We start from the raw sequence: 13,456 nt of genomic DNA on the forward strand, positions 1-13,456 counted from the left end.
GGGTCATTGGTCCAGTGTCATGTGTCCGGGTCATTGGTCCGGAGTCATGGGTCCGGGGTCATTAGTCAGGTGTTATGGGTCCGGGATCATTAGTCTGAGGTCATGTGTCCGGGGTCATTAGTTTGGGGTCATGGGTCCAGCCTCAAGGGTCCAAGGTCATTGGCCTGGAGTCATTGGTCTGATGTCATGGGTCCCAGGTCATTGGTCTGATGTTGGTCCGGGTATCATGGGTCCAGGGTCTTGGTCTGGTGTCATGGGTCCAGGGTCATTGGTCCAGAGTCATGTGTCCAGGTCATTGGTCCGGTGTCATGGGTCCGGGGTCATGGGTCCGGGTCATTGGTCAGATGTCATGGATCCAGGGTCATTAGTCCGGGTCATTGGTCCGTATCATGGGTCCGTGGGTCATGGGTCCGGGTCATTGGTCTGGTGTCATGGGTCCGTGGTCATTGGTCCATGGGTCCGGGGTCATTGGTCCGTGTCATTAGTCCGTGTCCTGGGTCATGGGTCATTAGTCCAGTGTCATGGATCCGGGTCATTAGTCCGGTCATTGGTCCGGTATCATGGGTCTGTGGTCATGGGTCCGTGTCATGGGTCCGGTTCATTGGTCCGGGTTCATGGGTCCGGGGTCATGGGTCTGGGGTCATTAGTCCGGGGTCATTGATCCAGAGTCATTAGTCCGGGGTCATGGGTCCGGTGTCATGGGTCTGGTGTCATGGGTCCGGGTCATTGGTCCAGTGTCATGGGTCCAGGATCATGGGTCTGGGGTCATTAGTCCTGTGTCATGGATCCGGGTCATTACTCTGGGGTCATTGGTCCGAGTCATGGGTCTGGGGTCATTGGTCCGGTGTCATGGGTCTGGTCTCATAGGTCATGGGTCCCAGGTCATGAGTCAGGGGTCTGTGGTCATGGGTCCGGGTCATGAGTCTGGGGTCGGGCTTTCTAGGGTCCGGGCACTTTTCCACACTTAGCCATCTTACTGCAGTGTAATATGGCATGTCTCAGTAGGAAGTTGGGACAAAAATTGACGTAAGCTACTCTTGCTAGTTGGTATTCGGCATAACGCGAACTTTCTGCACAAAGTTTATTTTGTTTAATATTATTATTTTTTCTTACGTATCTCTGTGGGCCAGATTGAGAGGCCAAACAGGCAGCATCTGGCATGCAGGCCGCAGTTTGGAGACCCCTGGCATAGAAGAAAGTGATCCGTTTTCAAACAAAACTGTGAATTTGTTAATTTCTGGAAAGTATTGGTGGTTTTTATATGCGCCATGGTGATGGACTCCTTACAAAATAGTATCATTGGATTCCCTTTGCTAGGTGAGTCTTATAAAAATAAGGGTGAGTCTTCTAAAAGGAAGCGTGAGTCTCTAAAAGTAAGAGTGAGTCATCTAAAAGTAAGGGTGTGCCATCTAAAAATAAGGGTGAGTCTTCTAAAATAAGGGTGAGTCTTCTAAAAGGAAGCGTGAGTAATCTAAAAGTAAGGGTGAGTGTTCTAAAAGTAAGGGTGTGTCTTCTAAAAGTAAGGGTGAGTCATCTAAAAGTAAGGGTGTGTCTTCTAAAAGTAAAGGTGAGTCATCTAAAAGTAAGGGTGAGTCATCTAAAAGTGAGGGTGTGTCATCTAAAAGTAAGGGTGAGTCATCTAAAAGTGAGGGTGTGTCTTCTAAAAGTAAGGGTGTGTCTTCTAAAAGTAAGGTTTAGTCATCTAACAGTAAGGGTGAGTGATGTAAGAGTAAAGGTGTGTTTTCTAAAATTAATGGTGAGTCATCTAAAGGTAAGGGTGAGTTATTTAAAAGCAAGGGTCGGTCTTCTAAAACTAAAGGTGTGTCAATTAATAACAGTGTGTCTTCTAAAAGTAAGGGTGAGTCATCTAAAAGTAAGGGCATGTCATCTAAAAGTAAGGGTGAGTCATCTAAAAGTAAGGGTGTGTCATCTAAAAGGAAGGGTGAGTCATCTAAAAGTGAGGGTGAGTCATCTAAAAGTAAGGGTGAGTCATCTAAAAGTAAGGGTGAGTCATCTAAAAGTAGGGTGTATCATCTAAAAGTAAGGGTGAGTCATATAAATGTAAGGGTGAGTCATCTAAAAGTGAGGGCGTGTCTTCTAAAAGTAAGGGTGAGTCACCTAAAAGTAAGGGTGAGTCATCTAAAAGTTAGGCAAGTCATCTAAAAGTAAGGGTGAGTCATCTAAAAGTAAGGGTGTTTCATATAAAAGTAAGGGTGAGTCATATAAAAGTAAGGGTGAGTCTTCTAAAACTAAAGGTGAGTGTTGTAAAAGTAAGGGTGAGTGTTGTAAAAGGAAGCGTGAGTGGTGTAAAAGTAAGGGGGAGTGCTTTACAACTTAAGGTGAGTAGATGTAGATGAGTAAATGTATAGTTAAATACATACCCAAACAATAATATACATAGTGCCACACCGCTGACCTGATGTAACTGTACCACCATCTTCCCCATTAAACTTTAATGTCAAAACTCTGTCTGTTCTTCTTTTGTAATTTGTTGAACTTTAGGATGGCTGTGATTCAAATTACATTTAAAATTCTTGTGATTCAAAGATGATTGAATATAAATTTTTAATGGCTTGACATTCCTCATCCTCATCTAATTGATTTATAAACAACAATCAATATTATTATGTTAACCATGAAAAGATAAAGCAATAGATAGTAATTAAAAAAATTTTTAAAAAATGAAAATGAAGTTTTGTATTGTTGTTGCTTTTTTGGATTGTTCATTCTGAAACAACAACCCACCAATTTTACCATAAACATGTTTCGACTTGTTTAAGTCATCATCTTTTAGTATGCGAATGAAGTAAATTGTTTACAATGTCAATCAAATTTATAATATAGGAGGATACATTGTATATGATACATATTAGTTAATAAAAGTATACTAAAAATTTACACATTTCATTCTTAATTTTCATAATGAAGATGAATGACTTTAATGTAAGTAAAACAGCAATGTTTATGGGAAAAATTTTTGTTTATTTTAAATCCTTCTTAAGCAGTTTCTCAGAGAATCATAAACATAAACTTCTGAGATAAAACATACATTGAGATAAAACATTGTTGTCTTTACAACAAAACCAATCACCTTTTGGTATAAATATAACAAAATAACACCACACATCTGCTTTTTCTGTCAGCTGGATGGAACAAACAAAGAATTGTTCTGTTTAACAACAACCTTGAGTGTCCTCTCTTGACGTAGCCGTTCGGAGTTCTCATATCGACGACGCGACGACGAATTCAGCATAAAAATAGCTCTTGTCATTCTTTTTCATACTTAAAAAAAGCATTATTCCGCGATCAGCAATGTGCCCTCACACTTGGCGACTTATAAAATGTAACGAATTTTCCTTACTATCTATCGTCGACGTAATTTGCGGTCAAACGAACATTGACAAAGATCTCATTTTACTTTGGGATATCAATTTGATTCTCTGTCGTGTGATAAAACGACAAAAAATATTAAAAACTTCAATAGATCACACAAAGGTGATCACATTCATTTGCCCGCCATTCCGTTGTATAAAACAGAGTTGCAGGCTCATCATGCTTTCAAAATGTTTTCCTCCCCTCCTGATTTCAATCAACGAGCAGCATTTCAATATTGTGCTTCTTTCTTATAAAAAATCTGGCAAGTAGGTAGGGTTTCCACACTCTTTGTTGGTAAGAAAGATTCCCATTGGAAACATTTAAAGAGAAATGTAAAAAATTGTATATATCTCATAAAGTTCAACAAATGAAATGAATAAATTAAATGTGAAGTCATTCCCAATTATGAAATATGTTCATTGAAACTTTCAATTTCAAAAGTGATCATGTACTATTCAGCTATTTAAACTCTTTGAGCAAGAAATCTTTTTGAAACATAAAGGAACATTTTACACCTTTTCTGTCAGGTGGAAACAAAGCAAACAACTGAAAAAGAAATAATGTGAAACATGGCGTTACCTTTTGTCCTCTCGTCATAGTCATTTTAAATCATGAAGTTCACTTCTGCTTATATATCTGCTGCACACTTATTTGTCCGTCCTCACACTTCACGACAGAAGTAATATTGCGAATTTTTCATAACATCAACGCAATTCAGCATCAAATTAAACCCACCGAGCCATTATTAAATGTTCTCACACAACAAGATGGCCGTCATCTATTCACATGACTTCCACATCATTCCCCTCCCCCCGACTTACCAAGTTCGTTAATGCTTCAAACCCCTTCCTTGCTTGCCGCTTTCACTGTACTGCCTTCGCCGTCCCCCCTAACTTACTTAATACTGCAGATTATATTACAGGTCACGATATTCATCAAATTATACAAATTATTCAGTAAATCATTTAAATTATTCATATTACTCAATTCTTATTCCGGTGTTTATCTACAGTCTATCAATTCAATATGATCATTACAGGAGTATAATAATTACTTTAAACTATTGACAAAAAGACAATTTACAATATTATTTTATTGCATTTATCTATCAAAATTGTGTGGGGCAATTTTGACAGACAAAGCATTTAACTTAAACTTCATCTAAATAAAGTAGGAAGGAAGGGGAACTTCCAACTTTATTTAGATTGACAATTATACTTATAGTGGAGCCAAACTATATCTATTACCACGAGCAATATTCACTGAACATCATTCTGGGCTGGTTTTCCTTGAACAATTTACCATTAACAGCATTATTATCATCGTTTCACTTCAATTTCACTTGTATCGGCATCTGAAAATAGAATGTGTTTCCAATAGATTTTAAACACAAAACATATATTAAACATATTTCATTTTGATGAAGTAAAAAATTAAGATTTTAGTGTTTAAATTGGGTTGCAACATATACAACACGCAAAAATACCGTTACCATTATTCAATTTGCTCATCGTCGGTTCTCAAATAATGGCAAAAAAAGAATGTTACTAAAAGAATGTATAATCTTTGAAGATGAATCATCTCAAAAGCAATATCTGCAAATTACAACCATTTACAACACAACGCTTCAATAATTGACACAACAAAGTCAACTCATGGTTTGAAGTTTTGCAGAAGCCGCATTGTCATCAAAAACAAGCATCGTAAGGCAAAAAGTGCGACGAAATTTTAGATGGAAAATATAACGAAGTAGCAAAAATCGCATATTGATACATATGTCAATAACAAAACATACCATGTTTGTTGTCCATTATCTGCTGACACAACGTGCAATTTTTTCCCAATTACTCCATTTGCAGCCAGAGTCCATTGATTTTACTTCTTTCTAACACACTTCTTTTGCATTTGTAGCGCACCAATGTTCATTACATTGAACTCCACTGCTTACAATCTTTGACGATGAGTCATCTCAAAAGCAATATCTGCATTCGCAATAACGCTTCAATAACCTGTGCGAAACTGAAACAGAAGTTCAATTCTTGGTTTAAAATCGCATAAAACACTTCGGAAGAAATTCTTCTTTTCTCAAAAAACAGGCATCAAAAACATAACCAAGAAGCGAAAAACGTCAATCATGGCAGCGACTGTCGTACTTAAAAAACATCTGAAGAGACAATAACAAAACATACCAATTCTGTTTTTCATCTATAGTCCATAATCTCTAAAGAATTAGCCCAGTTTCTTCCCCAATAACATCAACATTTCATTGAAATAGTAATTTAGTCCAACTGCTGAGATGTTGACAGATGCTGACAAGAAGCAAATGGACTAAAATACAGATGAAACGAATTCACTGTATTTTAGTCCATTTGCTTCTTGTCATCAACGCGGGGTAAATTACTCCAGATTATCGTACTTTTGGTGAAAATCACCAAAAATTCAACAAACATTACAGTCATAAAACACATATTTTCGGACCAATTTATAAAAATTCCTGGGAATTTTCAAAAGTTAGAAATGTTTTAAAAACATGTTGAAATGAAATAATTCTTTCTTCAAACAGTACATAAGCTGCTAATAATTTCTACACGAAAAAAATATCACTGAAATAAATTCTCTGGAAATTTTCCATAATATTACAACAAACTAAGAAATCTTTGTACGCTTTTGTCAGAGTAATTTACCCCTCATTGTCATTTAGCTCCACTATTGATTTGCATCACAGCTTTAGTTGCTTTCATATCTGAAATGATTAAGCACAGAAAAAGAAATATCATCTCAAGTATATTATTCATGAATGTAAATAAACTCATATAAACAATTACAACAACAATTTCAACAACCAACCAGTTTTGACGTTACAACTCCTTTCATTTATTGCAGCATGTTCTTCTTTCTTTTATGGAGTCCACACACAAACGAAATCCATCACCTTCTTCATTTTGCATGAGCTTAAACAAAAGTGCTTAAAGAGACAAAATACAATTAGTAACAAATCAAAACTGTCATATAATTGAAATACAGAGATAACAACTTCCCTTTATTCTTCTCTATCTTCTCGGCCTGCACGATAAGGAGCCTATTCCGTAACCTAACTAAGATCGGGATCGAGAGAGGTATATCCATAGTCCGGCGTGTGACAGTACCACCTCCCCGCTCGTCGTGGCCCCATGCGCCTTATGTTTTTATGATATACTTTCGAAACATGTGTTAAAAATGAAACATTTTGGAATTATATGGTCAGAAGTGAAACATTGTCGAAATATGTAATCAAAAAAATTTTAACATTAAATTTTTTTAACATTGTTGAGAATTTTTTCTTTGTCAATGAAGAATTTCCTACCTAACCTTGAGTATTACAATTTGTTACTTACTCACAAGCAAAACAAAATAATACATACAATGGCAAAATCAGAAATTGAAATTGTTAACTAAGCACTCCCCACAAATGCTTAGTTGCAATTTGACCGGCTTTTTAACTCCCCTTCTGTTAAAGGACACATGCAAGCTAGAAGACAACTTTATTTTATTGTAATGCCTATAGCATAAAAATAAGGCGTACCAAGTTTCAAAGTCGTCCGCGAAATATTTAAAAAGATATTTAGGCTTATAATCGGTAAAAACACGATATTCGATGACCATTGCTAAAACGCCGTGAGATTGTTTAAGTCTGGGAACTGGGAAAGAGTGACGTATTAGTTGACATAAACAAGCTTCGTTTTTATATCCTTCTACGACTTGCACGCAATTCTTGCACGGCTTTCGGTAGTTTGCTATTACTGTTTTTTATTTAACAAAAATTAATGGATTCTTCTGAAGAAGAAGCCGATTATGATATTGTCGTCAATAACAATGAGGTACAACCTTACATGTTTGAGCCTTTGGCCAACGCGGAAGGTGGTCATAGTAATGACAATTCTTCGTCATCGGAAAGCGAAGATGAATACATTCACAGAATTGGAAATATTGAATGGTTAGTTGCATTTTATTGAGGCTTCATTGTTTTTCCCAAAGTAGAAAGAATGTTTTTATCTTTTAGGTGCGAGTGTGGTTTTGTGTGGTCATGAGTACAGGACGGGAAAGTATATGTTGCCAAGAGGTAAACAACACTGATCCTCTGATACATGGCGATCATATTTGCATCACACAAGAGGAAGAGTTTGCCACAGTATGTACAAACGAAGCTGTCTTAAAAACAGCTATGGTCGTGTACACACATGACATTGGACCTATGCCTGAGAGTGAAGAAAACGAGTAAATATTACCTAAGAAGTGTAATTACGTGTATGTCGACAAGTGTATAATGCCGATAAGTATCTTAGACAAAATTTTGTATCGTTCAGAGCATTACGCTACACGGCGTACCGACAGTGGACGGCTTGGGTGCATGGCAAAAAAGTACCAACTACCCATACCTTCTTGTGCTGTGGACAAAATCCGGAAAGCATTTCCTTCGCCTTCTGGAGAATACAAAGGATTTGAATATGCTTCAACACTACTGAATGGTAGGGCTTATGGCGTATGACAAAGTCTGTTCATTTGTAATTATGTTTATTTCATGTGGGACGTTATTTCTTTTTATTTATTAAAGCGAGATTTATGTTGCTTAATGGCTTCAGCTTTGCTGATTTTTGATTTGTGGTGAGTCAATGGGACAGGTATTTCTTTCACTCCAGCGACATCAAGAGCTTTGGAGAGTGTTAGATTAATCCGTCTGCAGTACAAAACTTCTTTCATCAAGTCCTTAACATATCCTGAAAAGCAAATCATTATTTATGTTGGCTTTGCATTGCACTTTGAGAAAAGGTAAGTTTATTTTTCTGTGCTAACCATAAGTGCTCTCAACTTTCACTGGTTTGATGACCCCTTGTCCTTCTTTTGACTTTGAATAAGCCACTCTCCAAATCAATGTTTCTTCTGTTTGCCCATCATTTTTCGTTTTCTGAGGTTTATTTCCATTCTCATTGAAATGAAGAGCAGCAATAAACAATCAGCAAATGAATGTTAAGTTTATGTTTACAACTATTGCAACTTATTGCTTTTGCAATGACTTTTTTAAGTAATCATACACTAGTCATAAATATATTACCTTGCTTCCATTGAATCACCACTGCAAAAAGAATCACCACTCGGTGGAAACCTTCGATGGATGAAGTCTGCTTCTGATTACTGAGTTTTCCAATATCTCTCATGAGATACTTGGACTCAACAATCGAAGACAGCTCAACATAAGCTTTTGAACCTAAGATCAGAAGTTAGTTAACAAAAAGAAAAAGAATGTTGATGTTACTTTGAAATTTATTTGCTTACAATACCTTTTTTTATTCACATTCTATGCTATAACATATCATGTTCACATTTTGGGAATACATCACTATGTCCCTCATGGATGTCACATATATGATTGAGAACTGACAACCACTTTGCCTTGACAAGTTCTTCATCACCATTGCTGGAAGCAGCACACCAGTATACATGGTTGGAAATTTATTGGGCCCAATTCGACAATAATTTGCAACCACTTTTTTTTGATGCTGCTAAAATTTTCTTTTTGATTCCTGTTGGATTTTGATTGTTGATGAAATGCGTAAAAGGTTGGTTTGTTATGACAATCTATACCTTTTGCTACATGCCATACATCAAAGTAGTGCTCGATTTTTGGTCTTTGTTTTGACATGTAGGATTATATAGCTTAGTTTTTGATAAATGTAAACAAATATTGCTGACTATAACTATAATATTCACCTCTTGCCTTCGTCTCTTCTCAAATGCAGTTCTAACATTTGTTGGCTGCTTCCTTTTAGATGCTACACTTGTGGGTTCCACAGAGTATTCAAAATCGTGGGTACAGCATCCTTCTTAAGGCGAAGCCGTCCTGCTGTCCATCCTACTGATTGCATCGCTTCAAAATTTTGCACGAAGCGAACTCTCGAAATGTTGCGAGCACAATTTTGAGCTCTTTGTTGGCTTCAATCTTCGCGTCGGATTTTTCAATCCAAATATCTCGCATGCGCTTGTTTTCGGAAACGAAAAAAGAAACCTTTGCTGCGTTTCGTGGTTCTTAGAAGAACCGTTTTACAATCAAATGCGGCACAATAAACCATATTTTCAATGCTAAATTGTCGTGTTGTTAAGTTACCAATATAATTTGAACGAAGCGCGCAATTGACCGCGTTTAGCGAATGTCAACTATTACGTCACAACGACATCGGTAGCTGTCGCTAGCTCGTCGGGCATTTTCAATATGTTATCAGTAAAGCATCAACTTTAAACCTCCATATCTTCAAAAATATTTATCCCTTGAGTCTCAAACTTTGGTGAACTTTTAGTTGGAGCTATACCTTCATGTAAAGTACAAAAATAACAATCCGAATTTTATGTTGCATGTGTCCTTTAAAGAAGTTGACATGCACTTTCATCATTGTTCAGAAAAATCACAATTGTTAATAAATCTTTTTGTCATTTTGGTACAAGTAGTAGCAAGTTGTAATGCTCCTTACTTGGTTGGTACCAATACTCCTTCATGCATGCACAATCATTCTTTTTTTTTCAGTTTTCACATAATGAAAATTCAGGTCATTGGGTAGCTGGGTCAATGTGCGGTGACGCCACCCAGCCAGCAGAGCTGAAAAACAACATACAATTAACGATAATTAATACAGAACTGCAAACAAGCAAACTTACCTCAGCAATGCAAGTTTCTTCCATTGTTGCTGAGATGGAAGTGGGCTTAATGGATTGTTGACGCCTTTGCAAAGATACATGTCCCCGTATTGACCTTCAAGGCTAAGGTGGTTCCTCGTCCAAACATTATCCAAACATTTGTAAACTCACCAGCTTAAACCTTACAATGACACCAACTACACACAATAACATAGACCCTTTTATTTTGCTCCCTCAGACAAACAAAGGAACTTTAACTTAACTGCTTGACTTAATTATCTAAGAATGTATCTTTATCAGAAAATTTCATTGCGGGAGCCTAATGGGGCGCTCTAGTCCGACATGACCACGTTACGTTAATGCGAGCTCCGAACACGCAACCCGTCCTTTGTCAGGGACCTTCTCAGCGCACCTAGCTAAAGGGAGGGAAAAGGAGCAGGCCTTGTACCACGATGATCATCTAAAGCAAAAAAAAAGGAATGAGAAAAAAAAACATTTTAATAATTACTCCCACGGTCGATAATCCTTGAACAAATACTTAAGCGTTTTCATCAGCTTGTCACCTAAAACAATCATCAAAATAACAGGAATTAAAAAGCGAAATAGTTAGTAGTAAATGATACGTTTCATTATTAACAATCAATTAATGACCAACAACAGTAACTGTTTCAAAGTGTGTGCATTTTTATTACAAGACAACATATTCTTAAAAGCGTTCGTTTTGCTCTTTATAGTTCAAAAACAGAAAAAAATCCAAATTAACATTTCATACATACAATGCGACATGTACACGACGAACAACACTTTACGCTTTATTACAAAACGGCAAACCATTCATACTCATTAAATTCATCATATAAAACTAAAAATTTTCAATCCTTGCCACGCCCAACAAGGGCTTTTCCTCAATTGTCAAGTTGACTTTTTGTAAAGGAATGATGTGTGGTTAAAAAGAATGTGTGCAAAACCAAACTAAACTAGTTTTAATTAAAGTCATGAAAGCCGCGTTTGATGATGAAATCTTTGTGACTATCTATAAACATCTTTACACTTTTCTAAAGATCACATTCAGTTTCAGTTCAAAAATTTATATTTTTCTCGTTATTATAGAGCATCATGTAAGTTGCGTTATTCATAACAGCTTAGCTTTTCGCTAATAAATAAGTAGTAATGAACAAAGTACTTACGACATGTGGCTTTGAGCTTCGTAAACATTATTCTTCGTTTGTGGCTGTGACAAAACTACAACGAGAATTTCTTCTTTTAATGCACATATTATTACTCTATAAATCAGTTTATTGACGCTTAAATAATCGCGATTATTCTTACTACCTTGAAGCAATTGAATGAATATTGATGCGAAACGCGCCGCACAGCATTTCTCCTTGTCGCATATTTCAAATGGTTTTGAATAAACGGAACTTTCAATGAACTGAAACAGCACCTGGTGGAAATGTCGAAGAAAATCTTCCACCAATAATTAAATAAAATAGATTTTTACGAGATGACTTTCATCACAATACCTTTTTTAAACGTATTCCTGACGCTGGCAAACGTGAAAATCAAGTTGTTGTTGATTATATCAGCTAAATACGATTGAAGAAAAACATCAAGCCAAGAATTATCTAAAGATATACAAATATAACATAAACTTACCACATCGCTTTCAAGATAATGGCTTCTTCACCAAACTTCAACGAACGAATTGAAACATTGCCTAAATATAAAAAGAGTTATGTTTGCAAAACAAGCAAAACGAGAAATGTCCGACGTCAATATATATCACATTCCAAATTTACTTTTCACGTTTTTCAGCCAAAGCTCTTTCTTGTCTTCATCTCATCAGGCAAACAATAAAAATAATTTTGACAACAGCAATTCTTGGTTGTCATGTGTGTCTTAAGGGAATAACAAATATAGCAAAGACAATCCAATGATATTATTTTGTAAGGAGTCCATCAGCAAGGCGCATAAGAAAATCACCAATACTTTCCATAAATTAACAAATTCACAGTTTGAAAACGGATCCCTTTCTTCTCTGCCAATTGCTTGTTAGAAGTTCATCAAACTAAATATAAAAAGTGTTATGTTCAAAGGAAGCAAAATGAGACACGTGGAAGTCATTATCTCACAGTCCAAGTTACTTTACACGTTTTGCTGCAAAAGCTGCTAAGCTAGTCATTCTTTCTTGTCTCTATATATCTTGTCAAACAAACATAAAAAAAGTTTTCTCAACGCTTTCCATAAAATTATAGATTCGTGGTTTTTACATGGACGGGAACATGCGAGATCAAAATGTAAATTGAACAATCGCTTTCTGTTATGTTTTACACGTGAAAAGTCTCACATGATCATATGAAAAAGCATCAAACCTTCTCGCCTGAATAAAATTGCGGTGAGTTTGCTTGCTTCTTTAATTTAAATATCACACAACGCCTACGACGACCGACCACATGCAGAGGTACCGTTAACCAAGCCAAGCATTGCATACCCAAATATAAATGATTGTCATCAGCTGTCAAACTTGTCATTTTGGTGGGTGTAACTTAGGCCTGTTTCAAACGTCGAATTTTGTATGTGTTGAACGAATACAATAAGCAATTTTATTCGACCAAAATGTAAAATTTGACCGTGGATTTCAAACGTCAAATTTTGCTGGCGTGCAATGCAATTATGTACTTCGCTTTATCTCGTTCCAGACTTTGTTGTGAGTGAAAGGCGAGAGCCAAATTGTGTTCCTTCGTTTAATGTGTAATTGTCAGGGTACAATTCTCGGTGAATAAAAATTACATTACTGCATGTAGGTCAAGAAATTAAGACTCGAAATAAGTCATCTATCTACTATTATAATAAAACAAAGGTAAACCAATCTCAAAAATTCCATAGTAAAAATTCAGTTATTTGTGATAATTTTCTATTGTTCAACCGGAAACAGCAAACGTATATTATTACTCACTTTAAAAGATTTTTTTTAAGACATTTACCATTATGTGTAATGCCCAATAACAAAATAGTACATGGTTCTCCGCGCTTGATAACATGAAAGTTGTTCTATCTACTAAACAATTTTGTAGTTAGAGTTCATTTTATATTTCTACAGAGATTCGGCTATTATTCATTATCAATCAATTTCAACAATCAATATCACAAGAGAGCACTTTATCTCACATCAACTGATTTCCGTCATTCAGTCATTACTTTAATATTTCTGCCTGGTGAAAGGCATAAATTGATGGGGGTACAATGCCATCTATCAATTATACTTCGCAAGTCAACAACACGCAATTTCAAAATTTTCCGATTTGAATCGAAACTCGGATTAAAAATTAGGTTAAACTTACTCCTTTTTAGATTGTTTAAATAAAAATATATCTAAACAATGAAGTGTAACTGAAAACATTTAAGAAAAAGTAAAACT

The 13,456-nt window shown here is 36.1% G+C and overlaps 5 long non-coding RNA genes across 5 annotated transcripts; 2 read left to right on the forward strand and 3 right to left on the reverse strand.

Moving 5' to 3' along the window:
- Nucleotides 1–4,306: 4,306 nt before the first annotated feature.
- On the reverse strand, nucleotides 4,307–5,671 carry LOC124446795. The gene is made up of 3 exons (XR_006948533.1): nucleotides 5,565–5,671; nucleotides 5,171–5,357; nucleotides 4,307–4,729 (listed from the first exon to the last, which is right to left on the reverse strand). It is a non-coding gene; the product is annotated as an uncharacterized LOC124446795 (long non-coding RNA).
- LOC124446796 lies at nucleotides 4,409–9,330 on the forward strand. Its single transcript, XR_006948534.1, has 3 exons — nucleotides 4,409–4,493; nucleotides 5,609–5,612; nucleotides 9,320–9,330. It is a non-coding gene; the product is annotated as an uncharacterized LOC124446796 (long non-coding RNA).
- Nucleotides 7,116–9,209, forward strand: LOC124446797. Its single transcript, XR_006948535.1, has 5 exons — nucleotides 7,116–7,348; nucleotides 7,415–7,629; nucleotides 7,719–7,880; nucleotides 7,967–8,181; nucleotides 9,180–9,209. It is a non-coding gene; the product is annotated as an uncharacterized LOC124446797 (long non-coding RNA).
- LOC124446798 lies at nucleotides 7,910–8,325 on the reverse strand. Its single transcript, XR_006948536.1, has 2 exons — nucleotides 8,206–8,325; nucleotides 7,910–8,129 (listed from the first exon to the last, which is right to left on the reverse strand). It is a non-coding gene; the product is annotated as an uncharacterized LOC124446798 (long non-coding RNA).
- A 1,129-nt stretch (nucleotides 9,331–10,459) lies between the features above and the next one.
- On the reverse strand, nucleotides 10,460–13,299 carry LOC124446419. The gene is made up of 7 exons (XR_006948425.1): nucleotides 12,995–13,299; nucleotides 11,838–12,106; nucleotides 11,695–11,755; nucleotides 11,562–11,624; nucleotides 11,371–11,482; nucleotides 11,226–11,280; nucleotides 10,460–10,601 (listed from the first exon to the last, which is right to left on the reverse strand). It is a non-coding gene; the product is annotated as an uncharacterized LOC124446419 (long non-coding RNA).
- Nucleotides 13,300–13,456: the final 157 nt, after the last annotated feature.

Source organism: Xenia sp. Carnegie-2017, unplaced genomic scaffold (assembly GCF_021976095.1).
Source record: "Xenia sp. Carnegie-2017 unplaced genomic scaffold, XeniaSp_v1 HiC_scaffold_22, whole genome shotgun sequence".
In the NCBI taxonomy this organism is placed as follows: Eukaryota; Metazoa; Cnidaria; class Anthozoa; order Malacalcyonacea; family Xeniidae; genus Xenia; species Xenia sp. Carnegie-2017.